The sequence below is a fragment of the Hypanus sabinus genome, unplaced genomic scaffold (assembly GCF_030144855.1).
Source record: "Hypanus sabinus isolate sHypSab1 unplaced genomic scaffold, sHypSab1.hap1 scaffold_124, whole genome shotgun sequence".
In the NCBI taxonomy this organism is placed as follows: Eukaryota; Metazoa; Chordata; class Chondrichthyes; order Myliobatiformes; family Dasyatidae; genus Hypanus; species Hypanus sabinus.
In genome coordinates this window covers 98,644-119,446 of record NW_026779303.1, presented here as the reverse complement: position 1 = coordinate 119,446, position 20,803 = coordinate 98,644, and the positions used below count along the sequence as shown (strand labels likewise).

The 20,803-nt window shown below is 44.9% G+C and overlaps 1 protein-coding gene and 1 pseudogene across 2 annotated transcripts in view; both read right to left on the bottom strand.

The window, feature by feature from the left end:
* Positions 1-4,826, bottom strand: part of LOC132386651 (zinc finger protein 214-like) — a 243,883-nt gene extending 239,057 nt beyond the window's left edge. The window contains exons 1-2 of one of the 2 annotated variants that reach the window (XM_059958967.1): positions 4,809-4,826; positions 572-722 (exon numbers count right to left, since the gene is read on the bottom strand). The gene's annotated coding sequence lies outside the window, so the exon portion shown is untranslated. The other variant, XM_059958966.1, reaches the window with a different exon arrangement.
* An 8,305-nt stretch (positions 4,827-13,131) lies between these two features.
* Positions 13,132-20,803, bottom strand: part of LOC132386656 (zinc finger protein 850-like) — a 30,693-nt pseudogene continuing 23,021 nt past the window's right edge.

Here is a 20,803-nt window from a genome sequence, read left to right as displayed (position 1 = left end):
CAGGAGGCCACAATTCTCTCATCATCTTAATCACTGACTAATCTTCCTGATAACATTGAGTTGGTTACAGAGCCCCAGAGTCTGGGAATGGCTGGGTGGTAGGAGGCAGAGGGTGATGGTGAGAGGCTGTTTCTTGGACTCGAGTCCAGTGCTTAGTGACGTTCTCTGAGGTTACGCCCATTCATACTTGTCATCTATGTCAATAATTTGGTTGAGAAAGTACAGGGTATGGGGAGAGAGTTTGCAGCAAGTTCAAAGAAATACTGTTTTTGAAAGACAGTCAGTATAAACACTCCCCTCTCTTTCCCTCTCCCCACTCAGATCTGACCAAAAGCAACATCAGAGGATGCAAGATCTTGAACTGAGTGACCACTGTGAGGGAATGGGAGTGGTTTCAAAGGGCTGGGCTGCTGGAAGCACATTACCAGACCTAGAGTGATTGCAACTGGGTCTGACAGAGGCATAACTGGTCCTTCTGGGCACATTCAGTCTCACTCCCCACTATTATGTACCTTCCTTTGTACAGGTATGTACTGTCTAAAGGACCAGTGTTTGAGTGAATGAGACTCACCAAACTTTCTCCTGACTGAATCACTGGAATCTCCGAGTCAGATGGGTTCTCTCCAGTCGGTGCTCTCAGTCCTCGGGCTGGTTCACTTGTTGCTGTTCCCTCGTCTTCAGTCGTGGTTTTTCTTCCAATAAATCTCTCACTGCAGGTCTAACTTTAACATGAAAGACAATGAAGCACATTAATAATGAAAAGGAGAACCAAACATTTCTGCGTAATGTTACTAAGAACAAAGCTCACTGAAATTTAAACACTGAAGACAGATTTAACGATCTCAGTGAACAATCTTTAATTGTCCCTCACATGTCACAGAATGATATGGGATAAGAAGGAGCCATCATTCAGTCATGGTAAGACACAAGACACAGGAACAGAATCAGGTGATTCGATCCATCTGGTCTGCCCACCACTCAACCATGGCTGATTTTCATTCCAACACCATATTCCTGTCTTCCTCCTGTAACCCTGAAGCTACTTAGCAATCATGAATATATTAATCTCTGTCATAAATATACCCAAATGGCAGCCTCAACCAACCTCTGTGGCAACAAATTCCACACATCAGACATCTTTTGGCCAAAAATTTTTTCTCATCTGAGTTTAAGGGGAAGCATCTTTATTCTGAGACCATGCTGTCAGATCACAGACTCTGTCTAATGGAAACATCCTCTCCATGTCCACTGTATCCAGACTTTTCAGCATTCGGTAGGTTTACTTAACCATACATCCCTCCACCACCCCAACCGTCCCTCTGAACTCCATTGAGCACAGGTCCAGAACCATCAAATGCTCCTCATACATAACACCGATCGTTCCTGAGATTATTCATGTAAACCATGTTAGCAACAACTGCACTGAACACATTTCCAGGAAAAACAGTAAAATTGGAACCAGGATAATTGACAGGGAAATGTTGTGCTTTCATTACTGTTCTACTATCACATGTGCTGGCGCGTGGCCAAGTGGTTAAGGCGTTGGTCTAGTGATCTGAAGGTTGCTAGTTCGAGCCTTGGCAGAGGCTGCCTGTGTGTCCTTGAGCGACGACACCGGTGCCATGCTGTATGGGTCCTAATGCCCTTCGCTTGGACAACATCGCTTGCGTTGAGAGGGGAGACCTGCAGAGACTCTCAAAGAGGCCTACAAACTATCACACCCATTTTCATTTCCAGGTTAAAACAGGTCCATTTCATGAAATATAAGCCAAGAAATAAAAAGAAACTGGAATTACCAGAAACACTCTGCAGGTAAGGAACAGCTTACAATACAATTCAATTAATAACATTTCATCAGAATGACTTCAAACATTTTCAGTTTTTAGTGCAGATCTCCAGCACAGCTGCCTGATTTCCACTGTGTGATTTCCAAACACAGTTTGAACACCAGACTCAGGGTCTATTTCTACTGTTGTAAACATGGAACAGCCCATTTACTCACAGCCTCTCCCTGTGAGGATGGAATGGGAACTCATCCTCTCCTCAGACTGGCAGTCATTGCTTCCAAAGGAACTCCAGAAACAAACATCTGATCCCAGACCAGAAATACTCGATCAACACCTCACAAGCCCAAACAGATCGATCCCTGATTCCACTTTAGCTGGATCAAAAACTATGATATCCCAGAACCCAACCTCACAGACTCACACAGCTGAATCTGCCACTCACTGACCCTGAGAGTCTCACACATCGTCCCCACATCTCACACTGGGTAGTGCAATCTGAGATTTCCCCACAGCCAATGGCCAGCTGCTCGAAATTTCTGCTTCATTGCAGGATGACCATCCAGCCCCATCTGTAGAAGCTCAAACCAAAGTCAAAGCCAAAACACCAGCAGTTCCATTTGCCTGGAAAGCCGATCACAGGATTAGAGCCCAAGCACCAACTCTCCCAGTACTCTTTGCTGCCAGTAAAATGCTGCAGTGTGTCAGCCAGTCACTGTTGATAAACGAGCACCTCCACACCAATGCACAACAGAACTGGGACCTGATGACCCTCCGGCATTCCAGCTAACAAAAGCCGATTCTGGAAATGACTCAGCGAGGCCAAAGGTTCAAAAGAACACTTCGCAATGAAGACAGAGGTTGGAAGAAAGTTTGCTGATATATAACATTGAGGAGGTGGGATACAGGGTGGACCGAAGATGACCCAGATGGGAGATGTAAATCACTGAAGCAGGAAGATGGGTTTAGGAGACTGCACAGAGATTGAACAAGATGAGCAGAGATAAGCAGATGGAACCAGATGGGAGAAGGGATCATACATTCAGAGGTGCAGTGCTACCAGAGCTCACCGGACAACTGCTCCGATACCTCTGTAAAAAAGTCAAAATAAACAAGCGGGTAATTTAACAGCAGCCACATATTAAATAGAGGGAATTCTACGGAAGCAGGGGGTTGGGAAGTGGGGGTGTTGGCTGGTAGGAAAAAGTACCACTAATAAACATTAGGATATTTGATCGTTTTTGGTTTAGTCCTGGAGCTGTGACTGTTTTTTATTTAGGTATTTGTGAAATTCCTTCTCGCTCGACCCATTGTCCAAGGAAGCTGGGAAATACCTGCACAGAAGTGTAAGCATTTTCCTGCTCTTTCCAACGGGTACCATTGGATTCCAGGAAGGAGCTATAGTAAGCAAGGAATGAACATAGAAACCCAAGTTTAGAAGTTGAAAACAATGAAAGAAAAATTCACTGCTCGCTCATCTTCTTCCTGATTTTGATCAAATACACAAGCTAATCATCCAAAATCCTCTTCTACACCTGGATAAATTTAGTTTTGTTTTACAAGCTAAATGGAAAAAAAAAACATTTCTGGGCTATAAGGTAGTTTTACGTCATTTCAACTATCATTAATAGCGGATCAACCCCTTGGCCTCGCTCCACCAACTGTAGCTGATGGGAAAGAGGCTCTTTTTCTCTTTGTGTTGATAGGAAAAAGAGTAATTTAGTGAGGCAATGAATGAGATGAAATGCATTTCCAAAACTCCCAAATGGTTGCTGTCCTCCCGTTAACATTTTTCACTTCCAAACAACGATATTTTCTATTTGTATAAATGCGATAATAATTTATGTAAAGATTCAAACTTCTTTAACTTTTTATATATTTAAAGACTAAACAGGATCTGTAAAGGTTGAACTATGTAACACCCGACGTGTGAGGAGATTGTATCGACACTCACAGATACACTTCCCGTCCAACCATTTCTGCGAGAGAAATGGTACGAGGCAGATTTGCCAACCAACCACTTTTGAGAATAACATTCAGCAATATTCGTGGCTTTTGCAATAGTTCATCAGAGTTTATTTTTTCATACTTGATTACTTGGTTCCAATTTAGGTGGCTAAAATCGTAAAAAATGAATTGCTTTATTTCTGTTATTTTTATACCTCTGAGGAACACTGCTAAGCGCTGCGGGCCCTGCCGTCTGCTCTGACTCAGTCGTATTAGTAAGGCTACATCTATGGTGGTCCGTGGATAACTCGCTAATCCTAAAGTAAATTTTTCTCAGTAACAACCCTTTGGCTTCTAAGCAAACAAAGTTATTTTACTTGCTTGATAATTATATTTTATGATAATCGGTTAAGTGCAACAATGCAATATTTTGTCATATTATTAAATTAAGTATTATATGTTTAATTTTACCAGTTAAACACTGAAATGTAATGATAGGCTGTCATCTTGTTAATGTCTTAGCTGTGGAGCTCTGGAATTCATATATTTCTTTCACCTTGGTTTACTGCTTGCCATTATAGGAAGCCCTATATATGTCACATCCAATTTGTGCACCTGCTCATTGCACGTATGGGGCAAGGCAGTTGCCCAGTAAATGAAATGAGCATGTACACAAATTGGATATCACAAACTGGAAGTGATTGATAAGTTCATGGCCTAAGGTGGAAGGAGTCAATTTTACAAAACCGATCAATTTTACAAAACCTAGCCATTTTCAATTATCTGAAACAGAAATACCACAAAAGTTATTAACTTCAAACTTACTGCATAATCACTCAAAGAGTTGAACGACACGTGCAGGCACCGAGCGCCGTATAACTTCAGGCCTTCCAACTTAGGCCACGAACTTATCAATCAAACCACCACCCCCCCCCCCCCCCCCCCCCCACAGCTTCGGCAGCTAAAAAATTACCTCTTCAGCCCTGCTCCTCAGCCGTCCGGCAGAGCTCGGGCCCGGCCCTTTCCCAATGCAACTGGCCCCCGAGTTACACAACACCGGGATCATTCCCGACTCACCCCTGCTCGAATCGGAGAACCGCCAACAACAGCGGCACTCGGCACCGCGCATGCGTTCAGCAGGCGTTTCTCCGCAGCGCCACCGATGGCCGGAGGTCTGCACATCGTCTCCGAAGGCCGGAGATCTGCACAGCGCCACCAGTGGCTGGAGATCTATACAGCGCCACCCATGGTCGGGGGCCGGAAGGACAACGGAGAGGTAAATCACAAACACGACAAAGTCTGTAGATTCTGGAAATCCAAAGCAACACAAACAAAACGCTGGCCGAACACAGCAGGCCGGGTAGCAGCGGGAATGGAAATCAGAATGAAAATGTTTGGACACCGGGAACTCCCGCACGGAGCGGATAGTGCAAAGGTTAGTTTATTATTAGAGCAGCTATCCATAAATAACACTAGTTTCTGTTTCTCCATAGAACCACGAAACAAAGAAAGAGCATGAAAGTCGCTCAGGGAGAAAAATCAAACTCCCACCCCACCCCCCGGATCAAGAAGAACGGGATCCCAATCATCAAACCCCAAAACCCACCCCTCCGCACAAAAGGGAACAATAACATCGAGCCCCCCACAAAAAAAAACACTCCTACCCCGCACAACTGCGGTGGAGCCGGTGTCACCAGTGTAGAGGCGGCCGCATCGGGAGCAGCGGACACAACGGGCGACCCCGGAAGATTCACAGGTGAAGTGTCGCCTCACCTGGAAGGATGTTTGGACAACGGAGAGAGTTCGGCCATCCGGCCCATTCATTGTGACACCCCGAACTCCACGTCAAATCCGTCCAAACGAATCTGGGTGAATTTTAATGACCAATATATATCGATCAGCTGTCTGAATGATTCCCTTACTCTGAGAGGAAGGGGTATCTATGGTCCACACTGTCAGGTTGTTGAGTTTACCAGGAGACAAAGACTGCAGGGACGAAAGGTTTTCTGTTGGCTAATACACTGTGTGTGGACCCCGCTGGCAATTCTGGTGTTGTGACCCGAATCGGGACAAACACCACGCTGCCCACTCCACCAACAACACGGCACAGCCGGACACATAACAGGGGACTTTACATCCCACAACACTGGATTCAGTGATGAAACCCGTGATTAATGTTGTTGTCCCACTGAAAAGTCCATTAAGGTGCTTTTAAATGCCTGCGCTCTCCCACAGGTGACGTCACAAAGCTCCTACCCCCCCACGCGCCTGACGTCACACATGGGCTCCCCACACCGGGATCTGCCCTCACGTGCGCGGTGTCTTACGTCACCCACGAGCTTCATCGGTACAACGGCTGGGCTAATAATCACGTGACCAGCCCATTCCCCCATCGCTGTCAACAGAGGATTCAGGAGCTACGTTATTCCCATTGGTGCGAAGCGATGTCAATCACTGGTTACAACCAGTCACGGAGGCGGACAAGCCGAGTGGGCGTTACCCCGCTGAGTACGTCTCCCGCTCAAGCGCCAACCGCCTCCTCAGAGCGGAGAAAACCTCAAAGTAAATGTCCGCTCTCTGATTTATTTCCATTTCCCTCCGAGGGAAGTTGGGGCGTTTGTGAAGCGTCTCCCGCGGCCGGAGTCTGATGTATCGCTGAGAGGTAGGAGGAGACCGCTCGGCCCGTCGGTTTGATGCCGGTTCCCCGGGGAGGGAGGGATTGTATTGAAAGGATGAAGATGCTGAGAGACGGGGCGGACAGGATGTTTGTCCCGGTGGGGACAGGAGGGGCTCATCTGTGGAAATGTCTGAGCCCACGGTGGTGTCGAGCAGAGGGATTCACCACATTGGGGGCAAACACCGGCAGACTGTTGCCCTGCAAGCGGGGCCAATGGTCCGGGTAAAGTGATAATTATCTGTGCTTTGTTGAGATTGTACCTGGAATATGATGTAAAATCCCGCTCCCCATACTAACACGGGTTGAACAGACCAAAGAACAAACTGCTGGAGGTACTCAGTGGGTCGGGCAGCATCTGTGGAGGGAAATGGACCGTCAACATTTCGTGCCGAGACCCTCCGTCTGGACTGAGAGTGGACGGGAAATAGTCAGAGAAAGGAGGTGAGGGGTGGGGATGGGGCAAGAGCCGGGGAGTGAGAGGTGGATCCAGGTGAGGGGGGAGGTGGGAAGGTGGAAATAGTGACGGGTGGGAGGTGAGTGATCGGGGCAACACGGGGCTGCAGAAGATGGTAATTAATTCTATAGAGGATTAACAAAGAGGTTAGAGAGTATTTGTTAGAGAGAGTGCAATGAAGATACACCAGACTGATCCCTGGGGTGGTGGGGTCATCATATGGAGAAAGATCAAATGTGATAACCCTTTCTTTTAGAGAATCGAGGACTGAGAGGTGAACACACTGAAATGCACAACATCATTACCGGTTGAACCAGGGATCTCAGTCTCTGAAACAGGGATAGACTGTGCGGGACTGAAATGAGGGGAAATGTCTCCATTCCGAGGGTGGTGAATGTTTATAAATCCCCACCACAGAGTGCGGTGAAGACTCAGTGATTGTCCGCACGTAAAACAGATGTGTGGAGACCGAAGGGATCGAGGAAATGAGGATCGGGCAGAAACACATGGCTGAGATGGGTGAGCAGCCGCCATCTTGCTGATGGTTAGAGGGGCTGAATTGCCTCCTGCTGTTTCTCACTTGATGTTTCAGTGTTCCTGTCCAGCAAGGCTCTGGAGGAATGTGAATAGAAATTAGTGTTTAGAAACACAAAACTGATTTAAATGAAACGTGAACATTTCCTTTTTGCGTCTGAATTATGTTTTGGACCTGGATGGGAATTGAGCCGGTGACTCTGTGACCTGGACGTGGAGGGAAAAGGATCGGGGAAGATATGGTGTGGAAAAATAATCATGTATCTGGGGTAAATATGGAATAATGTGGGGAATGCGGTGGATGGGTCGGGCAGCATGTGAGGGGCGAGGAGCAGAGTCAACAGTTCAGGAGGGAGTCCCTCCACCCGTCACCTGATCCCGGTTCCTGTTCACATATTTCTGCAGATCTGCAGCATCTGCGGGTCACTGTTCTATGTGTCCGTGTAGCTTCATCTTTCCCCGTTCAGACAAGGCAGTGAGATCCGGATCTGTCACGTCCTCTCGTTGTGGGTGGACAATGTCTTTTTTCCCTGCAATACTTTCTGTTGTTTCATTCACTGTTTTGAGGTGCTGAAGTGCTGCCAATGTTTCTGGGTGTCTGACCCGTTTATGTGAGAATTTAGCCATTTGTATTTATCTGAGCTTCTCATAAATGTGTAAAGTTTAGTTCAGCTTCACTTCAGAATTTCCAAAACAACACCCAGTCAGTCAAATTGCTCCACACAATTAAAATAGCTTATTACTTTTTTCTCTATTTTTGTACTATATATATGTATATTCTTATTTTAAATCACAATTTTTCAAAACTATTGTTATCAATTAGGTTCTGCTGCTACCGCAGGGACAAATTTCATGACACATGCCGGTGCTATTAAACCTGATTCTGATATTGATATGGGAGACCAACCACCGGTTACCTGATCCCAGTTACCGCAGATCGTAATGTGAGATTGAAGTATTTTCCATATATTTGCTTTCCACAGAAATGACAACAGTTCAGTTTCCTTCTGTGGTTCCAGAGCAGAAGCTCAGTCTGTCTAATATTTCCACACAATTAAAATGGGAAATTTGTTTATTATCATCATGTACTGAGCTACAGTGAAAATCTTGCCTGATGTACCATCCAGACAGATGGATACATTTCAACAGTACATTGAGCTGATATACATCAAAATAATCACTGTAACAAAGCATTATGGCTGCAGAGAAAGTGCGGTGCAGATAGACATATGGTGAAGGGTCACGTCCAGTTACATTGTGAGGTTGAGTCCATTTTATCATTCATTTGGCTTATAACTGCAGACAGGAAGCCGTCCTTCAGCCTGGTGTTACGCACTTTAAGGCTTTTGTATCTCTTCCCAATGGGATAGCAGGTTTGCAGCAAGAATGTCTGTGGTTGTGAGGATCTTTGAGTCCGTGGCCTGTTTTTCCGAGGCAGGGGAAGTATAGGAAGAGTCCATGGAGGGGAGGCTTGTTTCTCTGATGTTCTCTGCAGTTCCTTGCAGTCATGGGCAGAGCAGTAGCTAGACGAAGGCGTGAAGTGTCGACAAGGAGCTCAGAGACCTCGGCCTTCACCCTGCCTTGTGTAGCTGGATCCTGGACTTCCTGTCAGATTACCGGCAGGTGGTAAGAGTAGGCTCCATCTCCTCTGTCTCTCTGACCCTCAGCACACATACCCCACAGGGCTGTCTCTTTGGCGCCCTCCTTTACTCTCTGTGCACCCATGACTTGTGTTGCCACCCACAGCTCCAATCTGATAATTAAATTTGCTGACAGCACTACATTGATTGGCCTAATCTGAAATACTGATAACAATCAATCAAATGCCTTCTGACAAGGCTCGGTCCAAACAAACTTTTCACCCTTCTTCAGGAGATTGGTCAGAGGAAGAGCGATAGCAGCAGAGTTCTTACGGTAATATCCATCCATTCCCAGAAACCTTCTAACAGCCTTCTTTGCAGTCAGAATAGGAACTTGAGAAATTGCCTGGACTTTTGCCCGAACAGGAGCCAACTTCCTTTGACCTACAACATAGCCAAGACAGGTCACACTGGCATGGCCAAATTCACTCTTAGCCAAGTTAACTGTAAGGTTGCCCTAGGAAAGCCTGTCAAATAGCTTTTCTACTGCAGAGATATGCTCTTCCCAAGTGCCACTCCCTGTAACTAAGTCATCAATATAGGTATCTGTGTGTTCTCACCCTCGAATTACAAAATCAATCATTCTCTGGGATGTTCCTGGAGCATTTTTCCTTCCAAAAGGCAAAACATTGTATTCATACAACCCAGATGCTGTCACAAACACAGAAATGTCTCTACCTCTGTCCGTCAATGGAACACACCAATACCCTTTCAACAGATCAATCTTTGTAAGATATTAGCCATTCCAACCTTATCGATGCAATCATCCACCCTAGGGATAGGATAGGCATCAGTTTTTGTTACTGCATTTACCTTTCTACAATCAGTGCAAAATCTAACACTACCATCATGTTTGGGCACAATAATGCAGAGTGACTCCAATCTCATTTTGAAGGCCTAATAATACCATTCTCCAGCATATACTCAATTCCCTGGTCAGCCAATTTACACTTTTCGACGTTCATGCGAAGTGGGTGTTGTTTAATCGGTTTGGCTTGACCAACATCTACATCATGTACTGCGACCGTGGTTTGCTTGGGAACATCGGGAAATAAATCTTTGTACTTCAGAATTAATTCCTTCAGCTGTTGTTGTTGCTTTGGCTGCAGATGAGCCAACTCGTTATCAATGTTTTCTAGAACAACCGAGTTCATTAGCCTAACTGGGACCATGTTTGGCTTGTGAAAAGTCTCAGACGAGTCAATTGTTTCATTCTCAGGGTTACCAGATTCATTTGTTTTGACAACAATACTCACAGATGGTGCCTGCTTGTCAAAAAAGGCTTTATCATATTTATGTGCACCACCTGTGTTAGTTTACGTCAGTCGGGTGTTTTAATAACAGAATTCACATTATTAATTTGAGAGACTATCTCATACGGTCTATTGAATTTCGCCTGAAGTGGATTCGTCAACATAAGGCAAGCACCTTATCTCCCACCTGGTATTTTCTTTCGCGAGCCCTGTTATCAAACCAACACTTCATTTTGTTTTGAGAAATCTTTAAGTTTTGTCTCGCTAGACTACAGGCTTGGTGTAGTTTATTTTTGAAATTCAAAACATAGTCTAACGAGTTAACATGTACATCCCCATCAATCCACGGTTCCTTTTAACAAGGTCAAAGGTCACTCTGCGACCAAATACAAGTTCAAATGGAGTAAAGCCCAGTGATTCCTGAACTGACTCTCTTTCTGTGGACAAAATCAAATGTATTCCTTCATCTGGACAAAAGCAAAAGTATCCCTTCATCCCAGTCTTTTCCATTTTCAACACAATATGTCTTAATCATTGAAATCTTTCTAAAGCCCCTTCTGGTTCCGGATGGTATGCAAATGATGCAATCTGTTTTGCTCCCAATTCATAAACTACCTGCTTGAATAATGCAGATATACAAATACATCCTTGATCAGACTGTATTTCTTTAGACAAATCGAATAAAGTGAAAATCTTGGTAAGAGCCTTCACCACAGTTTTAGCTTTAATATTTCTGAGAGGCATTGCCTCTGGGAATCTGGATGTAGTACACATAATAGTTAGCAGATACTGATGGCCAGCTTTAGACTTTGGCAATGGGCCAACACAATTCACTATAACTTTAGAAAAGGGTTCACCGAATGCAGGTACATGCCACTGGGGTGAGCTCATTAGGTTTACCCACAACTTGACAAGTGCCTTTTGGAAACTCTTATTCAGGGTAAACATAACTTCATGAGTTAAAGCAAACTGATCTGCTAATCCAGCAGATTCCTGCGGAGTGGCAGCATCATTTCCATCTAAATACGCCTTTATGTCATCAGGGACGCACCTTTGGAATTCTTCAATTAAAACCAAATCTCTCAAGCTGTTAAAATCATCATTTATATGTTCAGATGTGCACCAGTGGTCAATAGACACAAATTTCTCATAAGCAAATTCCGTATATCTGGTTCACAGATTTCTTCAAATTTCTAAACTTTTGCCTGTCTGCTTCTGGGACCAACCCATACGCTTTGAGCACAGCCTGTTTCACTACATCATAATATGTGGTCATAATGCATGGCCATGTGGTTAAGGTGTTGAACTAGCGATCTGAAGGTCATGAGTTCGAGCCTCAGCCGAGGCAGCTTGTGTGTCCTTGAGCAAAACACTGAACCACACACAGCTCCTGCACATTTATAGCCCAGTGGCGATGATTGGGGCAGCATAAATAAGTAAATAATAAGCTGCTTCAGCAACAGTCAAAGCAGAATAGGGTTGCTAAGCCTTCCCCTTAAGTACACTATGTAAGAGAATTTTCTGTCTGCTTTTCTGCCTCTTTAGCCTGAAACTGCCTCTGCCTTTCTGGAGCCTCCATCTTTAATATTTCTAACTTCTACTGGAGCTCAAGCTCACGAGGTTTACATTCAGGAAACACCTCCAACTCCTTCACTTTAAACACATCCTCAGATACGTAATGCTCAGCTATTATCTTCTGCATCTGTGCCCTCCTCATTGTCAATTTCACCTTAGCAAGTATTAACATTCTAGCAATACTCAACAACTCAATCCTTCTGGTGTCCTCTAATGCCTGAGAGGTTCACACTTCCAGATATCTATCAACATCCATTGCTGCTGGTTTTCCGCACACAAGTAAATCAAAAGGGATTTCCCCAGTGAAATTGATAATTAATCAATCCTTAAATTTGTCATATCCCAGACACAGCCCCATTTTGTTACAAACCATAATGCTTTAGAAATGAACCAACAGCAAAAGACTACTCCCAGTGGCCACACATTTTAATTCCACATCCCATTCCCATGCTGATATGTCTATCCATGGCCTCCTCTACTGTCAAAATGAATCCAAACTCAGGTTGGAGGAACAACACCTTATATACCGGCCGAGTAGCCTCCAACATGATGGCATGAACACTGACTTCTCTAACTTCTGTTAATGCCCGTCCTCCCCTTCTTACCCCATCCCTGACATATTTAGTTGTTTACCTGTTCTCCCCCTCCCTCTGGTACTTCCACCCCCACCCTTTTCTTTCTCCCAAGGCCTCCCGTCCCATGATCCTTTCCCTTCACCAGCTCTGCATCACTTTCGCCAATCACCTTTCCAGCTCTCAGCTTCACCCCCACCCCCTCAGGCCTTCTCCTATCATTTGCATTTCACCCTCCCCCCATTACTTTCAAATCTCTTACTATCTTTCAGTTAGTACTGTCGAAGGGTCTTGGCCCACAACGTCGACAGTGCTTCTCCCTATAGATGTTGCCTGGCCTGCTGTGTTCTATCAGCATTTTTTTTGTGTTTGTATTTCCAGCATCTGCAGATTTCCTCGTGAGTGTTATGTGTATGTATGTGTGTAAATATAACTCCCAAACTTCTGAGCTCAGGGGAAACAAGGCTTGGAGTCTGGAGATGTTAAAGTATTAAAGTTCAATTCATTCACAGAATAGGTGATGTGAGAGAGATATTTTTGTAATCCAGGGTAAATGTTGAGAGAAGGCAATTATGTTGTATTCCACAGGTTCCATGGTGGTAAAAAGAGAGAACAGTCACTCTACATTTTATCCATCATCTTTACAAATGTACATACGAATTATCACCTAAAATGAATTGTCATAAGGGGTATCATCAAATAAATGACTACGCCACAGCCAGGCAAGGGTTAACACATGTCTCCACAGGATATCCCAAATCAGATCCACTCCTGTGGATCAAATGAGGTGACAACCACACATTCGATGTACGGTGAATCGATAATTAGCCCACCCTTGTGAGTGAAGGAAAGTTCCAAACAGTGACCCTTGGCCACTAGTTCCCTGGTTTTGATCCTTCCATTTTTCCTCCTTTGTCTCCGTCTGACTCTGAGTGTCTGTGTCCTCAGTTAAAACTAAACAAGCTGCGAGCGATGTAAACAAGCTGCAAGTCAGACTGATTCACCTTCTTAATCTCTCTCTCTCTCTCTCTTAAAATGACAGTCTACAGCAAACAAAACCAAAGGATTCATAACAATGGCCTCTCCTTACTGTGAACTGACTGGTGTGCCAAGAGGTGGGATGACTGAGTGAATCCTTTCCCACATTCTGAGCCTCTCTCTAGTGTGAACTCGCTGATGACTCTGTAGGGTGGATGACTGAGTGAATCTCTTCCGACAGAATAAGCAGGTGAACGGCTTCTCCCCAGTGTGAAGTCGCTGGTGTCTCTGCAGGGTGGAAGAGTCAGTGAATCCTTTCCCACACACTGAGCAGGTGAACGGCATCTCCCCACTGTGAACTCGCTGGTGTCTCTGTAGGTCGGATGACCGAGTGAATCGCTTCCCACATTCTGAGCAGGTGAACGGCTTCTCCCCAGTGTGAACTCGCTGGTGCCTCCGTAGGGTGGAAGAGTCAGTGAATCTCTTCCCACAGTCTGAGCAGGTGAACAGCTTCTCCCCAGTGTGAATTCGCTGATGTACCAGTAGGATGGATGACACAGTGAATCCTTTTCCACAGACTGAGCAGGTGAATGGCTTCACCCCAGTGTGAACTCGCTGGTGTCTCTGTAGGTTGGATGACTGAGTGAATCCTTTCCCACAGACTGAGCAGGTGAATGGCTTCACCTCAGTGTGAACTCGCTGGTGTCTCTGTAGGTTGGATGACAGAGTGAATCCCTTCTCACAGACTGAGCAGGTGAATGGCTTCACCTCAGTGTGAACTCGCTGGTGTCTCTGTAGGGTGGATGACAGAGTGAATCCTTTCCCACAGACTGAGCAGGTGAATGGCTTCTCCCCAGTGTGAACTCGCTGGTGACTCTGTAGGTTGGATAACTGAGTAAATCTCTTCTCACAGACTGAGCAGGTGAACGGCTTCTCCTCAGTGTGAATTTGCTGATGTACCAGTAGGCGGGATGACAGTGTGAATCCCTTTCCACAGTCTGAGCAGGTGAACAGCTTCTCCCCAGTGTGAATTCGCTGATGTACCAGTAGGGTGGATGACCGACTGAACCCCTTCTCACACACAGAACAGGTGAATGGCCTTGTCCAGTGTGAACTTGCTGATGTACCTTTAGTTGAGATGACCGAGTGAATCCATTCCCACTGTCTGGGCAGGTGAATGTCCTTTTTCCTGTGTAAAATGATGGGCGTGCCAGTTGGTCAAAATCACAGAGTGAATTCCTCCCCACAGTCTGAGCAGGAAGGGTGGACAATTGGATCCCTTGCTCCACTTCTTAAGTATCTAGGCAGAGACAACAAAACTGGCGTGTCGTTTTTGAGCTTCCTGGAGATGAATTCCTTCTCATTTTTAACCTGTAAAAAAATTTACAAAATCCATCAATGGGTTTAGGACAACATTTCAGATGAGATTACTTGAGTTGCCAAGGTTTGATCTGGTATCACACGGTTACAGTGAGGTTCACCCTAAGTTGGACAGAGAAATCATCTCCTGACTGGGTAGAGTGCTGGAAGCTGGAATGACCATCAATTCCCTGATACTCTTCCTGTCTCAATAACAATGGAGCATTTCTGTCGTCTCCAATCTGTGACCTGGCTCATTTTGACTCCCTCCATTGGTATTATTCCTGGCTCCTGCTGAGCGGCACGTGTTCCTTGTCCCACAGTGACTGAAACACTCTCATGCAAATTGTCTTTCTTGACATGCAGCTGGGATCTTCTCTTGTGTATTATTAACAAAATGCCACAATTTTAACGCCATTTAAAAAATTCCTGCTGAAATGACTGGTTGGCCGCACATCTGTTAAAAGGACTTAGAGTGAATTTTTGTATTATTTCAGGTTCTTGTCGCAATCATAGAAAATTTCAACACAGAAACAGGACCTTTGGGCCATCTAGTTTGTGCTGAACTATTTAAACAGCCCACTCCCACACCCCTACCATCCAGGTATCTACACAAACCTCTTAAACGTTAAAATCGAGCTCGCATGCACCACTTGTGCTGGCTGCTCATTCCACAGCCGGATGACCCTCTATGTGAAGAAGTTCCTCTCATGCTCCCATTAACATTTCACCTTTCACCCATAACCCATGGCCTCTGGTTGTAGTCCCACCCAATCTCAGTGGAGAAAGCCAGCTTGCATTAACACTATGTGTGCCTCTCTATCACAATCAAATCTCCCCTCAATCTTCTACATTCCCAAGAATAATGCCCTGATTTGTTCAATCTTTCCTTATAATCCAAGTCCTCCAGACATGGCAACATCCTTGTGTATTTTCTCTGAAATCTCTGAACTTCTTTTACATCTTTCCTGTCGGTAGGTGACCAAAACTGCACATAATACTCCAAATAAGGCCTCACCAATGTCTTCTACAAGTCAACATAACATCCATCTATTGTTGTCACTACTGTGGTTCATGAAGGGCAATGGGCTAAAATATTTCCTTCCATCCCTATCTAACTGTGATACCACTTTCAGTGAAATAAGGACTTGTATTCCCAGGTCCCTTTCTTCTACAACACTCCTCCGTGCCCGATCAGTCACTGTGAAAGACCTCCCTTGGTAGGTCAGACCAAAGTGCCACGACTCACACTGGTCTGCATTAAATTCCATTTTCCATTTCTCAAACCATTTTCCCACCTGGCCCAGATCACACTGCAAGCCATGAAAGTCTTCTTGCAGCTGCTAAACCCCCAGTCTTGTTGTCATCCACAAATTTTCTGATCCAGTTAACCACACTATCATCCAGATTACAGATATAGATGACAAACAACAACAGATCCAGCACTGATCCCTTTGGCACACAACTAATCACAGGATTACAGTTATAGAGGCAACCATCTGCTACTACACTGTGGCTTCTCCCAAAGACAGTGTCTCATCCAATCTACTGTCTCATCTAGAATGCTGAGTGACTGAACCTTCTTGACCAACCTCCCATATGAGACTTTATCAAGTGCCTTGCTAAAGTCCATGTAGACAACATCTACTGCCTTGCCTTCATCCACTTCCCTGATAACTTCCTCGAGAGACTCTGAAAGATTGGCTAGAGCCATACTGTCTATCCTTTATCAGTCCACATCTATCCAAATACTTACAGTATATACTTGGTTCCTGCACCCACATTCCAATAACTTTCCCAGTTCTGATGTCAAGCTCACCAATGGATAACTTCCTAGTTTATTTTACAGCCTTTCTTGAACAGCAGAACAACATTGTCTGTCCTCCAATCCTCCAGTACCTCACCTGTCACTAAGGATGATTTAAATATCTGTGCTTGGACCCCAATAATTTCTGCACTTGTCTTCCGCAGGGTCCAAGTGAACAACTTGTCAGGCCCTGGGGATTGATCCACACTAATTTGCCTCAAGACAGCAAACCCCTCCACCTCTGTAATCTGTACAGCGTCCATGAAGTTAATGCGGCTTTGCCTCACTTCTCTAGACTCTGTGTCCATCTCTTGAGTAAATACGGATGCAAAAAAAATCTCCCCAAGTCTAGGCTATCCTTCATGTGGATTACCATTTTGATCTTCCAGAGGATTAATTTTTTTTCCCTTGCAATCTTTTTTGCTCTTAACATATCTGCAGAATCCCTGAGGATTCTCCTTCACCTTGTCTGCTGGGGCAACCTCATGCCTTCTTTTATTTCTTTCATAAGTGTTCACTTGAATTTCCTGTATTTCATAAGTACCCCATTTGCTCCTATCTGCCTGTACCTGGTATGCACCTCCTTTTTATTGATCTGGGAGAGGAAAGCCAAAGAGATCTGCATGGAGGGAGGTGGGGGTAAGGAGTGTTAAACTAAAGTTGCAGGGGGAATGGGAGCCTGAATAACAGAACAGATGGTGGTGGGGTTGTGGAGAAAGATGTTGTTCAGGCCTCAGACAAATTTCAGGAATGAAAAAGTTGAGCATGGTGCAGTGAATATGCTGAGCCCTGTATATTTCAATACAGGGAGCAGTGCAGGAAAGGTGGATGAGTTCAGTGCATGGATCAACACCTAGAATCAACACTAGGACCTGGCAACTGTGGATTGGGACAGGCTGCTTTATGGCAAAGGTGTGCTTGGTAAATGGGAGGCTTCAAAGCAAAATTTTGAAAGTAGTAAGCGGGTATGTCAGAATAAAAGGTAAAGATAGAAACTGTAGGGAAACTTGGATTGCACGAGATATTGAGACCCTGGTAAAGCACAAAATGGAATTGCATAACAGGGATAGGCAGTCAGTTTCTTATGGAGTATAAGAAATGCAAGAGAACACATAAGAAATCAATCAGGATGGCTAAAAGATGGCATGAGGTTGCTGACACAGAAAAGGTGAAGGATAATCCTCAGGGATTCTAGTGATAGATTAAGAGCAAAAGGATTGCAAGGCACAAAGTTGGTCCTCTGGAAGACCGGAATGGCAATCCACGTGTGGAACCAAAGCAGATGGGGGAGATCTTAAATATTTTTCCATCTCTCTTAACTCAGGAGATGGACAAAGGGTCTTTGGGAGTGTGGAAAAGCGGCATTAACCATTTCAACCCTGGGGGAAAAAACACTCCTCTGGCCACTCACACGCTCAATACCCCTCATCATTTTATACACCAAAAAATGTCTCTAAATATAAACAAGGAAATTATACATTGCACAATCTACTTTCCACGATTCAGTACATTTACACAGACAGGTGTGTAAAAAGGGCCCAACGAATATCAGCAACAAAAAGGCCCAATTCACCAGAACCACAAACTGTTCCTGCTGCTATCATCCAGGACACGGTACCACAGCAAAAGGGCCAACAGGCTTCGGGACATCATCTTCTACCAGGCCATCAGACTGATTAATTCATGCTGATACAATTGCATTTCGATGTTATATTGACTGTCCTATGTACAAACTATCTATTATAAATTACTATAAATTACACATTGCACATTTAGATGATGTAAGGTAAATATTTCTACTCCTTATGTTTATGAAATATGTATCTAATAAAGTCAATTCAATTCACCCTCTCCACTATCTGTTCTGTCATTCTGGCTCCCATTCCCCCTACAACTTATTTTAACCACATCACCCCCTCCCCTGCTCACTACCACTAGCAAGTCTTACCACTAGGATATTCGTCCCCTCTTGTTCTGTTCCTCTAACTAACGAATCCCCTATCAGTCTTTTGACTTTCCTCTGCCAGGTAATTCCCCCCACAGCTTCTGAAGTGGTCCACCTGTTGTTGTGTGAAATGGCCACAAGAGTACTCTGCGATGCCTATTTAACCTCATTCCCCTTCCTGACTCTCACCCAGTTTCCTGTGTCCTGCACCTTGGGAGTAGCTCACCTCCCTTCATGTCATATCTATCACCCCCTCCAACTGCTGGATGATATGGAATTCACCCATTTCAAGCAGCTCATTGAAGTGCAGGGTTACAAGTTGCAGCTGGATGCACATCTTGTAGGGGAGGGCATCAGGGACACTGCAGGTCTCCCCTCCTTCCCTCGAATACCCTTCTACTTTGTAATAACCAGTGTGCAGATAAATCTTGTACTGTGTATTTTTTACCCAGTGACAAGATGTGCACAGTGAATTTTATATAGAGAGGTATTCATTTTCACGGCTAGCAAATCACTGTCAATAGGAACTTTGATCTCCTCTGGGTTTGATCGAGTTCATCTGCACTCTCACACAACCTATGTAGCAGGCCTGTAACAGGAAATGCAGGAGTTTCTCACCAAAGCTTTTACACATTGTCCATATGTGGTTTGCTTGCTAAATTACACTTTAAGAAGTCAGATTTCCAAATATCACTCCACTTCTTCCCACTTGCAAATTCTCCAGCAACTTTTGCATCACCAAAATGCAAACAGGCATCAGTAGTTTCTGTGTTCTACATAAATATTCCCCCTGAACCCGTCCCCAATGACTGACGGTGGTGAACTCAGTGAATGAAATCCCAATGAATATGAAGGGAAGGGCAGTAGTCTGTCTCACTGGAGTCTGGCACATTTGTGAAGTGAAAGCTACTTGTTGTCCAGGGCAAAGGTGTTTGATATCATAATGTACCCAGAGAGAATGGGACAAAACATGTTCTCACCGGTAGAAAAGTGCAGAACTAGAGGAGGTAGAGGAAGCAACACACACAAAATACTGGAGGAACTCAGCAGGCCAGGCAGCATCTACGGAAAAGAGTCCTAATGCTGAGTTCCTCCGGCATTTTGTGTGTGTTGCTTGGAATTCCAGCATCTGCAGATTTTCTCTTGTTTGTGTTGGAGGGAGAACAAAGGCGAATTTCTCAACTGCTGATGTAAAAGATTTTGCTCCCTTTCTCCGAGTTCCTAATCCTTGCATTTAGATAGCTGGAGCTCAGCTCTGTCTGAGAGATCCATCGGTTCCCATTCCCTCATCAGCCGGAAGCTCCCCGGGGCCCGTGTACGGATCGTGGAGCTGAGAGAGAGGGAAGAGGGCAGGACTGTCCCGGGATTGCTGCCCACGGTGTCCGAAATTCAGAGGAATTATCCTGAAGTCGGTATTTAAGATAAAAACACAATTAATCGCTCTTACCTGCAACCGACATTTTCAAAGCCTTCTGTGCACTGCGCGCATGCGTGAAACTCAGGGACGTCCTCAGCCTGACGCCTGCGCATTTCATCGGCGCTTCAGCACCGGCGAAATTCTTAACGAATTGCCCTATGGGTAATCACGGTGCCATTAAACATTTCTGCAAGCACCGGTTCAATGTCCATACCTCATTTTTTTTTATCTTGGGTATAGAAAAAATCTGCAGCTGTTTTAACGCAGAAAGCGGCTCCCATAAGCAATATACTCAATGTCAACGTGTATCTAATGCCAAAGTAAAATGCAGATATAAAACATAGGAGATTCTGCAGTTGCTGGAAATACTGAGAAAACATTTTCTAAGTATTCCTCTCCAAAATTTCTGCCTTATCTGTTGATTTCCACCTGTGTTTTGCAGAAATTAACCACCTTTTTTTTTCGATCAACCAGTTTCCAAATGCTTCTAATCTTTCACTTTTAACCACATCGTGCTGGTCTTATTCGTCCTTCTCCTCTGGACCCCATCTCTCTCTGGAGCCCCTGACTCAGGCTGGCAAATCTTCGGTTTCTGACTCTGCACCATCGGAGATTCACTCGTTAGTCTGCTGTCAGACTTTAGAGGTGCATTGTGTTACGAGACCGCAGGTTCGTTTACTGTGAGTGTCGCTTTAAGTGGCTGAGTGAGGCGGGGCTGTGACGTCAGACACAGGCTGCGGCAGCCTGAGGGAGCGGGAGAGGGAGAGGGAGAGGGAGACAAGCTGTTGGAACTTCAGCGTGTGACTGCTATAGGCTGCAACTCTTCCATGCCCAAAAGGTTGTGTTGATCTGATCATCGAC